Source organism: Salmo trutta, chromosome 31 (genome assembly GCF_901001165.1).
Source record: "Salmo trutta chromosome 31, fSalTru1.1, whole genome shotgun sequence".
In the NCBI taxonomy this organism is placed as follows: Eukaryota; Metazoa; Chordata; class Actinopteri; order Salmoniformes; family Salmonidae; genus Salmo; species Salmo trutta.
In genome coordinates, this window is record NC_042987.1 from 6841710 (window position 1) to 6858744 (window position 17035).

Genomic DNA, 17035 nt, shown 5'->3' on the forward strand with positions numbered 1-17035 from the left:
TGACACTGTTTGATATCCTTTCAATCACTGTTGTAAAATATACCATGTATATGTGATATATATCCCATGCCTTTAATATACATTCAGGAGAGCATTTACATACTATCTTCTGACGAGGAGGGACCTAGGAACCTTGTCTTGGAACAAGCTCCTCCACTGTTGCACCCAGAGGTCCTCAACCATGAACAGCCTCAACCTCACCCAGCATTACCTCCTCTTCCCCAGCTGAACAATGCAGAAGATGAAATGGTAGTGTATACTGTGATTACACTTTGCTTGTGTGTATGACTTGTTTGTAATGTGGTTATGTCTCTTTCTTTCAGGTATATGGCCGATGATGAGGATGGAGATGACTAGGTTGCAATGTGTTGAGACCTAACTACACCGAACCCATTTTATTCCTTTTTGGGCAAAATAGAGGGTGTGGTCATTGAAAATGAATGCTGCCACTATGTCCTGGTTGGGTATGGATGTATTGAAATGTAATGTTTGTAATGTAAATGTACTCTGTCAATAAATGTGACCTGGTATTCTTGCTCAGAATATCATTGTCTTTATTCACATAAGGGTATGGACACTGAATAATACATCACAAGCACTTTGTAATGGCACATTTACCAAGCGATATGACAGAGATTAGATATGCTCTCCACCTATATCTTTCCTACTCCAGACAGTGTGTCTGGCATCTGGGTGACGTTCCAGGTCTTAATCCCCAAAGATGTGGTTTGTTGGTCGGGCTACAAAGGTTACATTTTCAAGGCAGCCGATGCGGGAAAATACAGATGTGATCTCTGAAAAGCGTGCACCTGTCCCAATCGTAAACCCCAAGTTATCAAACGCCACCTTGAATCTCTTTCCCTTGGCAGTTACAATATCAAACAGGTATCCCAAACTGTCCTCATCCATATAATGGATTGCGGCAACTGGGTTGGTGTACATGTTTTGTCCTCATTCGTAGAAGCTCTATAACTTCACCATGTGGTGGGGACATTTCCAAACTGAGGAATGCAGCTCCCCACCATGAGCCTTTCATCACCTTTACCATAAAACACATCTCATCCACTATGTGTTATAGCAAAGTATATGGGGTTATGAGCCATTCCCGTGGGTCTACGTAGCAAGTGTCCTTCTCCCAGTTTACGCACCAGAACTTTCATAATGTCAATAGGAGTTGAAAACAGACCTTGTACCATATCGGTGCAGATGTACCTGCCTCGACTAATAACAACAGTAAAAGGTCATGACTGAATCCTGTGTCTTCACCGTAATCGAACCCACTCCTCCTTGCATACCACCGAAGTGTGCTGCGACGACAATGTCCCCTTTTGCGAATCTTAGCTGTATCCATGAATGTGATAATCTGCTATTTAGAGACTGATCCCCACCAGAGCTCACCCAGCCATTCTAGGAATGAATGCCATGATCTGTTCAGTATAGACCAATTAAGCATGCTTTCCATCTGCTGTTGCTTTTTCGAATCAAGTCGTGACCATCTTGACACTAAACCTGTACCTCACTACCCTCTTCATCGTAGACTTCGTAGCTGTCCACCACCTCGTCATCGTACACGTCGTCACAGTCCACCACCTCATCATCATAGACTTCTTCACATTCCACGACAGCGCCGGTGCCAACCTCTTCGCCGTAGACCTCTTCGCAGTACACCACCTCTTTGTCGTCAACCTGTTCACAGTAGAGCTCTTCACTGTCGACCTCGTAGTCTGACACCTCAGAATCGTAAACGTCGTATTCCGCAAGACTATCGGTTGAATGATACTGGAGACTAGTTTTAGCCTCCTCGTCTATGGTATCCTCCATGTCAGCACCGGGAGTATCTCGGTTATGTGTATAGTCCTCTTGACTATAGTCGTGATAATCATCAGTCATCGTAGTCACCTGACATTGCCGCTCCCAACTGCTTTCGGAATCGGATGAGTTGGAGCCTGAAGACCTAACTGCTTGTGGTATACCACTGTTCCCAATCTCATAGACCTTGCAGTAACCATAACAAGACTGTGTCAAGAGGCCTCAGACTCAAACAACTGTCTCATAATGGTTCCGACTATTCTCCAAATATATGCCCTGCTTAGACACCTGTAAACCGTTAGATCTGTATTCAATCCAACGGTTGGTATAGTATGTACATATGCTTACACCCAACATGTCTGCTGCGGCTTGAATCTCCACTTCGGTTGCCCAACTACCTAGACAGTTCATGTTGGACTCCGTAATATACTCTGACACTGAACGGTAACACATTCTCAGGATGGTCCTATACGTATGTTGTTTGCTCTGCTGCTGCGCCACCGCATTTCGAATTGGTTCATGGTACTCTTCTGTACCACATAGTGCTTCACTGACCGCTCTGAAGAAACAATTTCCGTCACCTTCTATGTTCACATTCTTACAAGGAGCAACTAACACACCAGACGCAGTATGACTGAGAAACATCTTCTTGCACTGCACCTTCAGCCTCGTGCACAGCAACTGGGCATCTTCAACTGTAACAGGGTTGAACTGCAGCTCTCTGCCTGTGCTGCCACTAACAAAGTCAACGTCTGAGTCGTCGCTACTGTCATTTCCCTTTGCTGTATTACAATATCTGAGTGTATGGAAAGACTGATTTCCCATGTGCCATTATATACTGTATTCTGCTTCTTGAGAGGCATCAGTATAGTCATTAATATATTGCTTTGGGCCCTATTGCCAAAGACCCACAGTTCTGCAGACTGAGTGATGATAGGGCGGGCCTAAGGAAAGTGTCATCAATCACACAGAGCTTGACAGAAGCCACAGGAGCCTATACTGGCTTCCATGCTTGCTCACTGTGAGGGCTTGGGTATGAGGCTGTTAATGACATGTTAACCACTATGCTCTAGGTAATGACTTACATGGAAAGTGAAATGTACAGCTCCACTTGTCAATAGCACCACTACACTAACACTATAGCTATGTAATGGTTTATAATGCTGTTGAATGCCAGTAAAAATAAATTATGTTCAAGCAACTGTCAAGTGCTACCACTGTCATTTATTGATAAGAGGTCCACATCACCATAATACCAAATTAATGCAATATAACATTTCAACTGTTAAGATAATTACATCTCCCCCATACTTTTATGGAGCAGTGTCAGATTCAGTGAGACCGATCCATCATCCTCACACCTTCAGTCTTCAGTACACTGAGACCCAGGGAATGTAGTCTGGCGGCAGTGTTCACGTTGTATCCGGTACAGTCCACAGGACAGGCTGCGTAGTAAGGACGATCTACCAGGGCTGTTCCGGGGCCATCCATGTATCGTCCAGATGCACAGTTCAACAAGATCTGTAGACCTGCCTTGTATTGTGATCCACTGGCTATTAGAGAGACTGAGTAGATGTCTTCCAGTTAAACACCACAGAGAACACTGAGACGTCAGGCTTTCCTTTTCCGTAGTAGCGCACTAGAGTGATAGGCAGACATGTACCATCAAGTTTATACACTTGGTATGGTTTCATCAATGTGACCCAGTAAGTAACTTTCCAGGTGTCAAATTTCGTACAAATGTTCCTGTAGCAATAACCTTTCTCTACCCCAATGAGGTCAGGCATAGAGTGGGCCACTCTAGATCTCCCTTGTAATCCGGGTCTGTCAAACTCAAGGCCTCCATTCACAACCCTGTCTTCTCCGTCAAACTCAGGTCCCCCATCCATACCCCGATATTCTCCGTTAAGGTCATGTCCCCCATCCACACCCAGGTATTCTTCTTCAAGCTCAGGTCCATCACTGATGACACTGTGCTTTCGGTACAGATGCACACATAGAGACAAGTGCATTGTTGTAACAAAGATGAACAGGTGACCCGTAATAGTCACGCTAGATATAGCTGATACCTCTTCCCCAGTGTTGATACATGTAAACTGTTGTAACAACCCAACCTGACATATAAGTACTTCCCTGTATTAGTAAGTTGGATACAACATTAAGTGTTGGATAACTGAGACGTGGTGGTAGACACTAGTGTAACGTCCTGACACAGTCCTCACAGACTCAACATTCCGGGGCAGGACACTGTGTGCGAACGGCCAGTCTGCCCCCCGTACTGCCCTTGGGCCCTGTGTGAGTTTGGGTATGGATTCTAAAAACGCCCCCCCCCCCTCCTCCTACACTACCTTCCCTTGGTTGTGGATATTGTGCCTTTTGGGTATGGTTGTTGTTCCCCCTCTGTCCCCGGGCTGGGTCAAAGTGACCCCGGGCAGCACTTGTCCCCACGACCTCCATGCTACACGGGGAGGACAGTGGTGCATCAATGTGCAAGAGGGCAGCCAAGCGTGCCGGATGGCGTCCAACTACCAAACAGTGCCGAACGAGCAGACAGGGCCGAGCACCACGTGCCTCGTCCATTCGCGTGGCCCCTGTAAGCTGGCCGCAGAGAGGCCAGCTTAGGAGGACCCTAACCACCCGCGGGAACCCGGCCTAGAGTGCACCAAAAAAAATTCTGTTCTTATGTTCCCCTATCGGGGGACTACATATTAAATGGATTTTTCGAACAGGGAGTCGGAAATGGGGCTTGCTCCGTTCGTTCCACGCATCGACCCGGTATAGCAGTACCTCCGGAAACGGTGCAACACTTTTCTCCCATTGTCATTGAAAGAAAATACACAAAGCTATGTAAACAGCTAGCGGAAGAAGAGAAAAAAGAAGAGCAAAGCGCCCTTCATGGGGTCCCCTGTTTCCCTCCATAAAATATTTTTTTTTTCAATAAAAAAAATATTGGCAAGGATTGTGTGTGCGTCTGTTTTTGACCCCCCCAAAAAATACAATCACTTCACCAGGATTGTGTCTGTCTGTCTGTGACTTTTTACCCACAGCCCTCAAACTTAGAAGAGTGGGTTCGGGGACCACCCGCGGGAACCCGGCCTAGAGTGCACAGAGTGTGTCTCGGGCCCCGACCTCTGACTTCCATACGACTCTGGTTTCTCTTCATTATGCACAAGCCTTTCGTTTTTTACTTCTGTGGAGAGGAACACTTACGTATTTTTCCACTCAAAGTAGTCGCTTGGGCAATTGAGTTCAAGCCCGACGACGACGACTGCCGTATTTGCCGGGCTTTGAACAAATAGTCGCACTAGGCGTAAAGAGCTAGTGACTTAAAGACGCATTTGCAACTTTTTAAAAGAAACACCTGCCTGTCGCAAGGGAAACGTTGGGTGGGGAGGAGCCAACTTTTGCCAAACCACTGAGTGCCCAGCGGGTGCAGGGGTCAATTTGTGGGTTATCGCTTCTCGGTCTTTTGGCTTAGATCAAGCTTGGTACCGAGGTGCCCCAGAGCTCGCTGAGTCAAAAGGTCGAAGGTAGGTGAGCAGGAAACATTTTCTAGGTGGGAAAAATGTTCTGTTTACAGTTTATTTTTCTACAGTGGCTTCTGTTTAAGGAGATCTTTTTTTTTTGTCGAGGGAGTGGCTCATTTTTTTTCGGAAAAATGGCTCTTATTTCACCAGCAAAGATGCCTGGGATCGGGATAGCAAACACAGTGAGGTTTGCCTGGAGGAACAAGGACATGGAGCCGTTCGGGAGGGAGACTTTCGGGAGAACAATCCTGATTGGCATCCTAAAGTTGGAGGTGGGGGATGTTTTGTGCCTCCAGGCGAATCCAGTGGAGGCGGCTTTCGACGTGACGCTCCACAAGGAAGAGAAGTACGAGGAGGTGCTGAAGAAGGCCAGAGAGGTGGGAAAGGACAGACCGATGTGCCATTATGAGGTGACCAGCCTGGGAAAAAGCAATTTCCTGGTGGTCACAGTAAACATGTATAACCCCCATGTGAAGGACGAAGAGGTGAGGACTTTTCTGGGGCGGTACATGGACAATGTCTCCTCGGCAAGGCTCTTCAGGGACTCCCTGGGCTTCTGGGAAGGGAGGAGAGGTTTCCAGGCGCTGCTCAGAGAGGACCCGAAGGGGTTGGGTGGCTACCTCCAAACTCCGGCGATGTTCTCCCTGGGGGCTGACAGGGGGACGTTGTATTATGCCCGTCAGCCTCCGTTTTGCAGGCGCTGTATGGCCTACGATCACATCCTCACCTCGTGCAGCACAAGAAAGTGCAGATTTTGTGGATCTGGGGAGCACGAGGCGAGGGACTGCGACGTGCCTAAGGCGTGCCACGGGTGTGACTCCTCAGCACACCTGTGGCGGGAGTGCCCGGCTCGTCAGAGGTCATATGAGTCTGCAGCTGGGGGGGGAGCAGGCGAGGGGGATGGGGAAGAGGGGAAGGAAGGCCGTCTGCAGCACGGGCCCAGAGGGGAAGGACGCACGGAAGGAGGAGGAGCAAGGAGCAGTAGCAGGAGGAGAAGGGGAAAGACAAGACACAGGAGCAGAATAACTGGAAGGGGAGGAAGGAAGCAAGGGAGTGGAGGAGCGAGAGAGAGCAACAGTGGAGGGAGAGGTGGTGGAGGGGGTGCCGGTGGCAGGGCCTGTGGAGGAGGGGGTGGGGTGGTGGAGAGAGAGCATGTCGAGCACCCTCGTAAGAAATGAGGGGATTGGTGGAGGAGCTGGCGGGGAAGGGGGGTGGTGTCTCCCCGTTACCTCCAACACCGAAGAAGAAAGGGAAGAGGGGGCGCTCGACAGACAGTGAGGGTGGGCCAAGCGAGTGATGAGGGATTCTTTGTCCTCGCTGGTTTTCTCAGCCCCTCAACACTTGGTGGAGGGTGACTCCCAAGGTGTGGCTTCAGGGCTGGTCGTTGGGGGGGAATCTCAACTCCTGTTTGGGCAGACGGGGTCCCCAATTCTCAGCCCGGCAGGCTACAGGGAGGGAGAAATGGAGGGTTTTGGTGGGAAACCCAGGATGCAGGCCACTCAGAGGCCTAACACCATGCCTGCATCCTGGGTTAGAGAGATGGAGGAGGACGGGGGGACGTCAGGAGAGGAGAAGACGTCCCCGCCGGATGAGCATCGGGTGAGTCTCCTGTTTTTGTTTTAATTTATAATGGATATTTCTGTTACTTTTGTTAGTTTAAATGTAAGGGGTTTGAGGGATTTTGTTAAGAGGAGGGCGGTTCAGTTTTTTAGAGGGGGTGGGTTTTGATGTTTGTTTTTTACAGGAGGTTCACCTGAGGGATGGTGGGGATGTAAATAGGTTTAGGAGGGAGTGGGACAAGGGGGAGTCAGTTTGGGGTATAGGTGGGGTTCATTCAACGGGGGTGGGGATTTTGTTTGGGAATAGGCAGGTGAAAATAGAGGGCACTTTTGTTGTGATGCAGGGCAGGGTTTTGGGGTGGATGTCACTTTTAGGAATAGTAGGTATAGGTTAGTGGGGGTGTATGGGCCACAGGTGGCGGCAGACAGGAGGGAGATGGTGGACTGTCTGGCGCCCCTGTGTGTTACAAATAGGCACTTGGTGATAGGTGATTTTAATATAGATTTAGGGGTAGGGGGGATAGCAGTGCAGGCGCCATCACCGGGCTAATGGCTTGCCATGGTCTGGTTGATGGAGGCCTGCACACTACTCCGACAATGGCTGGTCCCACTTGACGCAACTCTCGGGGGGTTGCTCGTAGGCTTGACTACAATTTTCTATCCAGGTCTTTGGGTCAGCTGTTGCCTGTTTTCTTTTCAGATCACGATGGGGTGCTCCTGCAGGTGGGGTCACCAGTCTGCCTCTTCGGTAGGGGGTACTGGAAATTAGATCGGGATGTGCTGGAGGAGCAAGCTTTCGTTGATGCCTTTTTGGTTTCTTTCGGGGGCTTGAAGGCCTCCGGTCCATGTGTGAGGGGTTGTTAGAGTGGTGGGATTTAGTTAAGGTAAGGAGTAGGGTTTTTATAATAGGATATTGCAGGAGGAAAAAAAGGGAGGAATGGAGGGAGGTGGATCGTATCCAATGGTTGATCGAACTCGAGTACGAGGCAGGCAACCTCAGCGGGTCGATTGACTGGGAGAGATCCGCAGCCCTGAAGGCACAGCTCAGGGAGCTGCAGGAGCAGAAGGCTCAAGCTTTCCTGGAGCGTGTGCATAATTGCTTTTTAGAACACAACAAGACTTTTCCGCTATGTTCTTCTAGTCAGTTAGGGGCAGACAGAGTAGGAAGGTAATGCATGGGGTTAGGGAAGAAAATGGTAGTATAGTCAGAAAGCCGGAGGAGATGGTCAGGGTGACAACTGACCATTTCCGAGGTTTATTTAATAAGGAGAGGGAAGTAGACGTAGAGCAGGGAAATGTGTTTTTAGAACACTTGTACCGGCGATTGCCAGAGGACATTAGAGAAGCGATGGAGGCTCAGATTTCTCTAGAAGAGGTTGAGAGCGCTCTTAGGAGGATGGGAAAAGGGAAGGTGCCTGGGATGGATGGGTTGCCGGCCGAGTTTTCTCTCAAGTTTTGGGGTATACTTGGACCAGTAGTCCTCGAAGTCTTGAAGGCCATCCTTGAGACGGGGTTCCCGGAGGGATCAATGGCTGTTGGTGTGCTGTCCCTTCTTTATAAAAAGGGTGAAGTAACAGACCTTGGCAACTGTCGGCCGTTGACTATGCTGTGCGTAGATTACAAGATACTTGCAAAGGTTTTAGCAGACCGGTTGCACACAGCCCTTCCCTACGTCGTCCACGAGGATCAGAGGTGTGGGGTAGAGGGCCGCTCTATTAGATGGAACCTACAGTTGATCAGGGACTCCATCGCTTGGGTATAAGATAGAGGGCTGCCTTTAACCTGGTGTGGTATAGGGTGCAGTATTTCCATGGCCGGATGAAAAACGTACCCAAATTAAACAGCCTACTACTCGGGCCCAGAGTCAAATATTTGCATATTATTAGTAGATTTGGATAGAAAACACTAACGTTTCTAAAACTGTTTGAATGATGTCTGTGAGTATAACAGAACTCATATGGCAGGCAAAAACCTGAGAAGTATCCAACCAGGAAGTGGGCACTGAGGGTTGTAGTCATTTCAAATTATGTTCTATTGAAACTACAGTGTCTGATGTCATATTGCACTTCTTAAGGCTTCCACTAGATGTCAACAGTCATTAGAACCTTGTTTGAGGCTTCTGCAATGCAATTTGATTGAATAATACCCGGAACAGTAAGTGGTCTGGCTGGGGTCACTTCATTACCTCATGTGCGGTCACGAACGGTTAGCCATTTTTCTTTTTCTTCTGTAATGAATGTGCTACTGTCCGGCTTTAATATTATCGCAATTCTACGTTAAAAACACCCTAAAGATTGATTGTGAACATGGGTTGACCTGTTTCTACAAACGCTGAGGGAACTTTAACTTTTCGTCGACGGTGGATAGAAGCGCTTCATGCATTTTGGAATGGTGATCTTTATCGAACAAATGAACATTTCTTGTGGAAGTGGGAGAGTTTTCCGAGTGTATTCAGCCGAAGATCAGCAAAGATAAGAAAATATTTTAAAACATATTTCATAGTTTTGTGGATGCCGTGGCTGGACGGCTAACTATTTAGCTTGGATTGATGATGTGGCTCAGTACTCAGAATATTGAAGAATGTTCTTTCTCCGTAAAGTTATTTTGAAATCTGACAAAGCGGTTGCGTAAAGGAGTAAGTTTATAATTCTTTAATTAATTGTTATATATTTTGTCAACGTTTATGATGAGTATTTCTGTAAATTGATGTGCCCATTCACCTGACATTTTGGGGTGAATACATTTTCTGAATGTCACGTGCAAATGTAACATGGGTTTTTTGGATATAAATATGAACTTGATAGAACAAAAAATGCATGTATTGTCTAACATAATGTCCTAGGAGTGTCATCTGACGAAGATCGTCAAAGGTTAGTGCATAATTTTAGCTGGTTTTCTGCTTTTGGACGGCTACCCTTGCTTGGAAAATGACTGTGTTGTAGTTTTTTTGCTGGCGTGGTAGCCTTATTATGTCCTAACATAATCTAATGTTTTGCTTTCACCATAAAGCCTTTTTGAAATCGGACAATGTGGTGTGATTAAGGAGAAGTGTATCTTTCAAATGGTGTAAAATAGTCGTATGTTTGAGAATTTAGAATTATTAGATTTTTGATGTTTTGTATTTCGCGCCCATTGACTGTTGGCTAGGGGTTCCGCTAGTGGAACGCCTAGAAGCAAGAGGTTTTAACTTCTTTGGTATAGGGGGCAGTATTTTCACGGCCGGATAAAAAAAAGTACCCGATTTAATCTGGTTACTACTCCTGCCCAGAAACTAGAATATGCATATAATTAGTAGATTTGGATAGAAAACACTCTAAAGTTTCTAAAAATGTTTGAATGGTGTCTGTGTATAACAATTTGACAATTTGTTGTCCTTCTGTTGCATCTCTATCGACATTACAGCATCTGTGCTGTAACGTGACACTTTCTAAGGCTTCCATTGGCTCTCTAAAGCCGCCAGAAAGTGGAGTCTGCTGTCTCTGGGCAAAGTACAGCAGCAGAGTTTGTAAGTTGTAAGCCTGGGGGACAGTGAGACTGAGATGCGCGTTCACGAGACTTCTCAAAGTTTTTCTTTCAGCCTTTGAATGAATACAACGTTGCCCGGTTGGAATATTATCACTATTTTACGAGAAAAATAGCATAAAAATTGATTTTAAACAGCGTTTGACATGCTTCTAAGTACGGTAATGGAATTTTTTTATTTTTTTTGTCACGAAAAACGGAGGTATTTGGAACCAAAACAACATTTGTTGTTGAAGTAGAAGTCCTGGGAGTGCATTCTGATGAAGAACAGCAAAGGTAATCCAATTTTTCTAATAGTAATTCTGAGTTTAGTGAGCCCCAAACTTGGTGGGTGTCAAATTAGCTAGCCGTGATGGCCGAGCTATGTACTCAGAATATTGCAAAATGTGCTTTCGCCGAAAAGCTATTTTAAAATCTGACATAGGGAATTGCATAAAGGAGTTCTGTATCTACCCATTGCCGTGGCACTTTGGCCATGCGTCCAAGTGGCTGCGTGCGCACCCCGAGGTTGAAGTTGCCCGAGTAGGTTTAGATCACAGGCAGTTGTACGAAGAAGGTCAGACAGGCACTTTGTCTGGCACCTGTAGTGGGCGTCCCGGCAGTGGTCTGGGAGGGAGTGCAGGCGCGGGGCCTGGACAACAGGCTCAAGGACCTGAATTGGTTGAGCCTCCACAAGTGTTTGCCGGTACGTTTCATATGTACCGGCATAGCTTGGCGCGATCCCCCACCTGCCCAAGACCATCTTGTGGCGGGGAGGAGACAGTGCGCCATGTCTTTTGGGACTGTGCCTTTGCCTGAGTAGTATGGGCTAGGGCACAGGTGTTGTTAGCGAGGGGATTTTGTTCTGACGTGGGCTAGGTTAGAGAGAGGCATAGGGAGAGCGAGGGGGACGGATAGGGATAGGTTCCTGCTCTGGCTTATCATCAGCCTCTTTAAACGGGGGCTGTGGGAAACCAGGCAGAACATGGTCAAGACAGGGATTGATAGTGAGGGGGAGGATGAAGAGGAAGTGGGGGCAGCATGCTGCTCGGGAGAGGTGGAAGGGGGGTTTAGGGTTGTGGTTAATTTAGATGTTGTAAGGGGTTACAGTGAGGGGAAAAAGTATTTGATCCCCTGCTGATTTTGTACGTTTGCCCACTGACAAAGAAATGATCAGTCTAATTTTAATGGTAGGTTTATTTGAACAGTGAGAGACAGAATAACAACAAAAAAATCCAGAAAAATGCATGTCAAAAATGTTATAAATTGATTTGCATTTTAATGAGGGAAATAAGTATTTGACCCCCTCTCAATCAGATAGATTTCTGGCTCCCAGGTGTCTTTTATACAGGTAACGAGCTGAGATTAGGAGCACAATCTTAAAACTTCTCTGGGGTAGGGGCAGTATTTTCACGGCCGGATGAAAAACGTACCCAAATTAAACGGCCTACTACTCGGGCCCAGGAACTAGAATATGCATATTATTAGTAGATTTGGATAGAAAACACTCTGAAGTTTCAAAAACTGTTTGAATGATGTCTGAGTATAACAGAACTCATATGGCAGGCAAAAACCAGAGGGAAATCTGGTGCTTGTAGTCTCTTTCCTGTCATTGCCTATCCAACACACAGTGACTTAGGGTTCATTTTGCACTTCCTATGGCTTCCACTAGATGTCAACAGTCTTTAGAAAGTTGTTTGAGGAGTCTATGATGAACAGAGAACGAACAAAGGAAGTTGGAAGTTGTTGACTCAGGGAAGCACATGAGTTCATTGGAATCGTCCGGTTGGAATATTATTGAAGTTTTATGTTAAAAAGGCCCTAAAGATTGATGCTATACAACATTTGACATGTTTCTACGAACGTAAATATAAATTTTTTTGACTTTTCGTCGTGACATTTTTGGCGCACTTCCTACATTTGGAGTAGCTTACTGAACGTGCAAACAACGAGGTTTTTGGACATAAATAATGGACTTTATCGAAGAAAACAACATGTATTGTGGACCTGGGATGCCTGAGAGTGCATTCTGATGAAGATCAAAAGGTACATGAATATTTATAATGCTATTTATGATTTTAGATGACTCCAAAATGGCGGGTATCTGTATTGCTTGATGTCTTTTTCTGAGCGCAGTACTCAGATTTTTGCAAAGTGTGCTTTCCCCGTGAAGCTTTTTTGAAATCTGTCACAGCGGTTGCATTAAGGAGATGTTTATCTATAATTCTTTGAATAACAGCTTAATATTTTATCAAAGTTTATGATGAGTATTTTTGTAAATTGTTGTGCTCATTCACCGGAAGTTTTGGAGGCAAAATATTTTCTGAACATCACGCGCCAATGTAAAAATGGGGTTTTTGGATATAAATATGAACTTTATCGAACAAAACATACATGTATTATGTAACATTGAGTCCTAGGAGTGTCATCTGATGAAGATCGTCAAAGGTTAGTGCTTAATTTTGGCTGCATTTCTGGTTTTTGTAACGCCTCTCCTGCTTGGAAAATGGCTGTGTGGTTTTTGTTGACGCTGTGTCCTAACAATCTAACTTCATGCTTTCACCGTAAAGCCTTTTTGAAATCGGACAATGTGGTTGGATTAAGGTAAAGTGTATCTTTAAAATGGTGTAAAATAGTTGTGTTTTAGAAATGTGAATTATGAGAATTTGTTTTGAAATTGCCTGCCCTGATATTTCACTGGCTGTGTCCCGCAGCCCATAGAAGTTAACGGAGAAGGGAGGAAAAAGAATGGAGTTATCCCGATTGGATTTCGCAGCCCCCCCCAAAAACTTGGTTTCCATCCCGCGCAGGTAAACTGCATCTTAGCCCTCCGCTATGGGAAAGGCTTCAATGTCAGTTTTGCCAATGCCAGCTTCCTGCGCGAGTTCTGGGGGCAACTCCAGAACGCCTTGAACACCCAGGGGTCCCTCACAGCGATGTTTGAAGTGACAAAGCTGACGGACTATGGTGGATGGGATGGCTTTCAACCCACCATAGTCCTCGGAGAGAACAGGGGCCATGTTAGCTACCAGGACCAGCCCAAGCTGTGCCGTAAGTGTGGTGAACATGGCCACCTTGCAAACACCTGTAAAAAGGTTGTCTGCAGGAAGTGCTAGGAGGTGGGCCACCGCTACGAGGAGTGCACGAACGGAAGGTCGTGCAACCTCTGTGGCGAGCGGTCCCACCTCATCCGCGGCTGCCCCTCCTCCTGGGCCAATAAGGTCAGGGCTGAAAGGAGGGAGATGGCGGTCGCGGACTGGGCTTCCAAGCGCCAGGTGGAAGGAACAGCAGTTGCCGAGGTGGTGGTGGAGGAGGTGGTGGTGGAGCCGGTGGTGGTGGAGGAGGTGGTTGTGGAGCCGGTGGTCGTGGAGGAGGCAGTTGTAGAGCCGGTGGTAGTGGAGGTGGTGGCTGTAGTGGATGTGCAGAGGTGAGAGGTGAGCCATCCTCAGGAAAGGAACTTATCAAGGCGTCAAGCTCATTGATGAACTCTCCAAGGGAACCTGGAGGGCGATAAATGATAAGGATGTTAAGCTTGAATGGGCTGGTAACTGTGACAGCATGGAATTCGAAGGAGGAGATAGACAGATGGGTCAGGGGAGAAAGAGAGAATGTCCACTTGGGAGAGATGAGGATTCCAGTGCCACCACCCCGCTGGCCAGATGCTCTCGGGGTATGCGAGAACACGTATTCAGACGAGGAGAGAGCAGTAGGAGTAGCATCTGTGGTAATCCATGTTTCCGTCAGCGCCAAGAAGTCGAGGGACTGGAGGGTAGCATAGGCTGAGATGAACTCTGCCTTGTTGGCCGCAGACCGGCAGTTCCAGAGGCTGCCGGAGACCTGGAACTCCACGTGGGTTGTGCGCGCTGGGACCACCAGGTTAGAGTGGCAGCGGCCACGCGGTGTGAAGCGTTTGTATGGCCTGTGCAGAGGGGAGAGAACAGGGATAGACAGACACATAGTTGACAGGCTACGCTAATGCAAAGGAGATTGGAATGACAAGTGGACTACACGTCTCGAATGTTCAGAAAGTTAACCTGTTGGGGATAGGGGGCAGTATTTGCACGGCCGGATAAAAAATGTACCAAATTTAATCTGGTTACTACTCCTGCCCAGTAACTAGAATATGCATATAATTGATTGATTTGGATAGAAAACACCCTAAAGTTTCTAAAACTGTTTGAATGGTGTCTGTGAGTATAACAGAACTCATTTGGCAGGCCAAAACCTGAGAAGATTCCAAACAGGAAGCGCTCTCTCTGACTTTTTCTTGGCCTTCTTGATCATCTCTAACCAAAACAGGGGATCTCTGGCATGACGTGACATTTTCTAACGCTCTCAGAAGGCGCCAGAAGGATGAATGGTGGCTTTGCAGGCCCTGGCTGAAAAACATTAGCGCATTTTGTAAGTGGTCGATCTGAGGACAATGAGACTGGAGGCGCGTGCACGAGCCGACACCATGTTTACTTTCTCTCTCTTTGAACGAAAACAACGACTCCCAGTCGGAATATTATCGCTTTTTGACGAGAAAAATTGCGTGAAAATTGATTTTAAACACCGTTTGATATGCTTCGAAGTACGATAATGGAATATTTTGACATTTTTTTTCACGAAACGCGTCGGGCGCATCACCCTTCTTTACCCTTCGGATAGTGTCTTGAACGCACGAACAAAACGCCGCTATTTGGATATAACTATGGATTATTTGGAACCAAACCAACATTTGTTATTGAAGTAGAAGTCCTGGGAGTGTATTCTGATGAACAGCAAAGGTAATCAAACTTTTCTAATAGTAAATCGGAATTTGGTGAGTACCACACTTGGTGGGTGTCAAAATAGCTAGCCTGTGATGGCCGGGCTATCTACTCCGAATATTGCAAAATGTGCTTTCACCGAAAAGCTATTTTAAAATCGGACATAGCGAGTGCATAAAGGAGTTCTGTATCTATAATTCTTAAAATAATTATGTTTTTTGTGAACGTTTATCGTGAGTAATTTAGTAAATTCACCGGAAGTGTTCGGTGGGAATGCTAGTCACATGCTAATGTAAAAAGCTGTTTTTTGATATAAATATGAACTTGATTGAACAAAACATGCATGTATTGCATAGCATAATGTCCTAGGGTTGTCATCTGATGAAAATCATCAAAGGTTAGTGCTGCATTTAGCTGTGGTTTGGGTTTATGTGACATTATATGCTAGCTTGAAAAATGGATGTCTGATTATTTCTGGCTGGGTACTCTGCTGACATAATCTAATGTTTTGCTTTCGTTGTAAAGCCTTTTTGAAATCGGACAGTGTGGTTAGATTAACGAGAGTCTTGTCTTTAAAATGGTGTAAAATAGTCATATGTTTGAGAAATTGAAGTAATAGCATTTCTAAGGTATTTGAATATCGCGCCACGGGATTACACTGGCTGTTGAGTAGGTGGGAGTAGGCTTCCCACTGGCCCAGAGAGGTTAACATGTATGGGCTAGGGGACAGTATTTTCACGTCCGGATAAAAAAACGTACCCGATTTAAACTGGTTACTACACTTGCCCAGAAACGAGAATATGCATATTATTAGTAGATTTGGATAGAAAACACTGACGTTTCTAAAACTGTTTGAATGGTGTCTGAGTATAACAGAACTCATATGGCAGGCAAAAACCGGAGAAAATTCCAAGCAGGAAGTGGCCTGTCTGCGAATTTGTAGTTCTCCCTTTGCTTCTCTATCGAAACTACAGTGCCCGTGGGGTTATGAAGCACTTTCTAAGGCTTCCATTGGCTCTCTAAAGCGTTCAGAAAGCGGATTGAGGTGTCTCCTGTCTCTGGGCAGATAACAGGAGCAGAGTTTGTCAGTGGTCTGCCCGGTGACTAAAAGATTGGAAATGAGTGTTCACAAGACTGCCATTTTTTCTCTTCCTTTTTGAATGAATACAGCCATGTCCGGTTGGAATATTATCGCTATTTTACCAGAAAAACACAATAAAAATTGATTTTAAACAGCGTTTGACATGCTACTAAGTACGTAATGGAACATTTTGAAATTTTTGGTCTCGAAATGCGCTCGCGCGTTACCCTTTGGATAGTGACCTGAACGCACGAACAAAACGGAGGTATTTGCACATAACTATGGATTATTTGGAACAAAAACAACATTTGTTGTGGAAGTAGAAGTCCTGGGAGTGCATTCTGACAAAGAACAGCAAAGGTAATACTCAGAATATTGCAAAATGTGCTTTCGCCGAAAAGCTATTTTAAAATCTGACATATCGATTGCATAAAGGAGTTCTGTATCTCTAATTCTTAAAATAATTGTTATGCATTTTGTCAACGTTTATTTTGTTAACGTTTAGTAAATTCACCGGAGGTTTTCGGTGGGAATACAATTTCTGAACATCACACGCCAATGTAAAAAGCTGTTTTTTGATATAAATATGAACTTGATTGAATAAAACATGCATGTATTGTACAATCATGCATGTATTGTATAAGTGTTATCTGATGAAGATCAAAGGTTAGTGCTGCATTTAGCTATGTTTTGGGTTTTTGTGACATATATGCTTGCGGTTATTTGTGTGTATGTACTCTCCTAACATATTCTAATGTTTTGCTTTCGCTGTAAAGCCTTTTTGAAATCGGACAATGTGGTTAGATT

General features: G+C 45.7%; 1 pseudogene; it reads left to right on the plus strand.

The window, feature by feature from the left end:
* The first annotated feature begins 4461 nt into the window (after positions 1 to 4461).
* LOC115170283 (uncharacterized) lies at positions 4462 to 4618 on the plus strand (annotated as a pseudogene).
* Positions 4619 to 17035: the final 12417 nt, after the last annotated feature.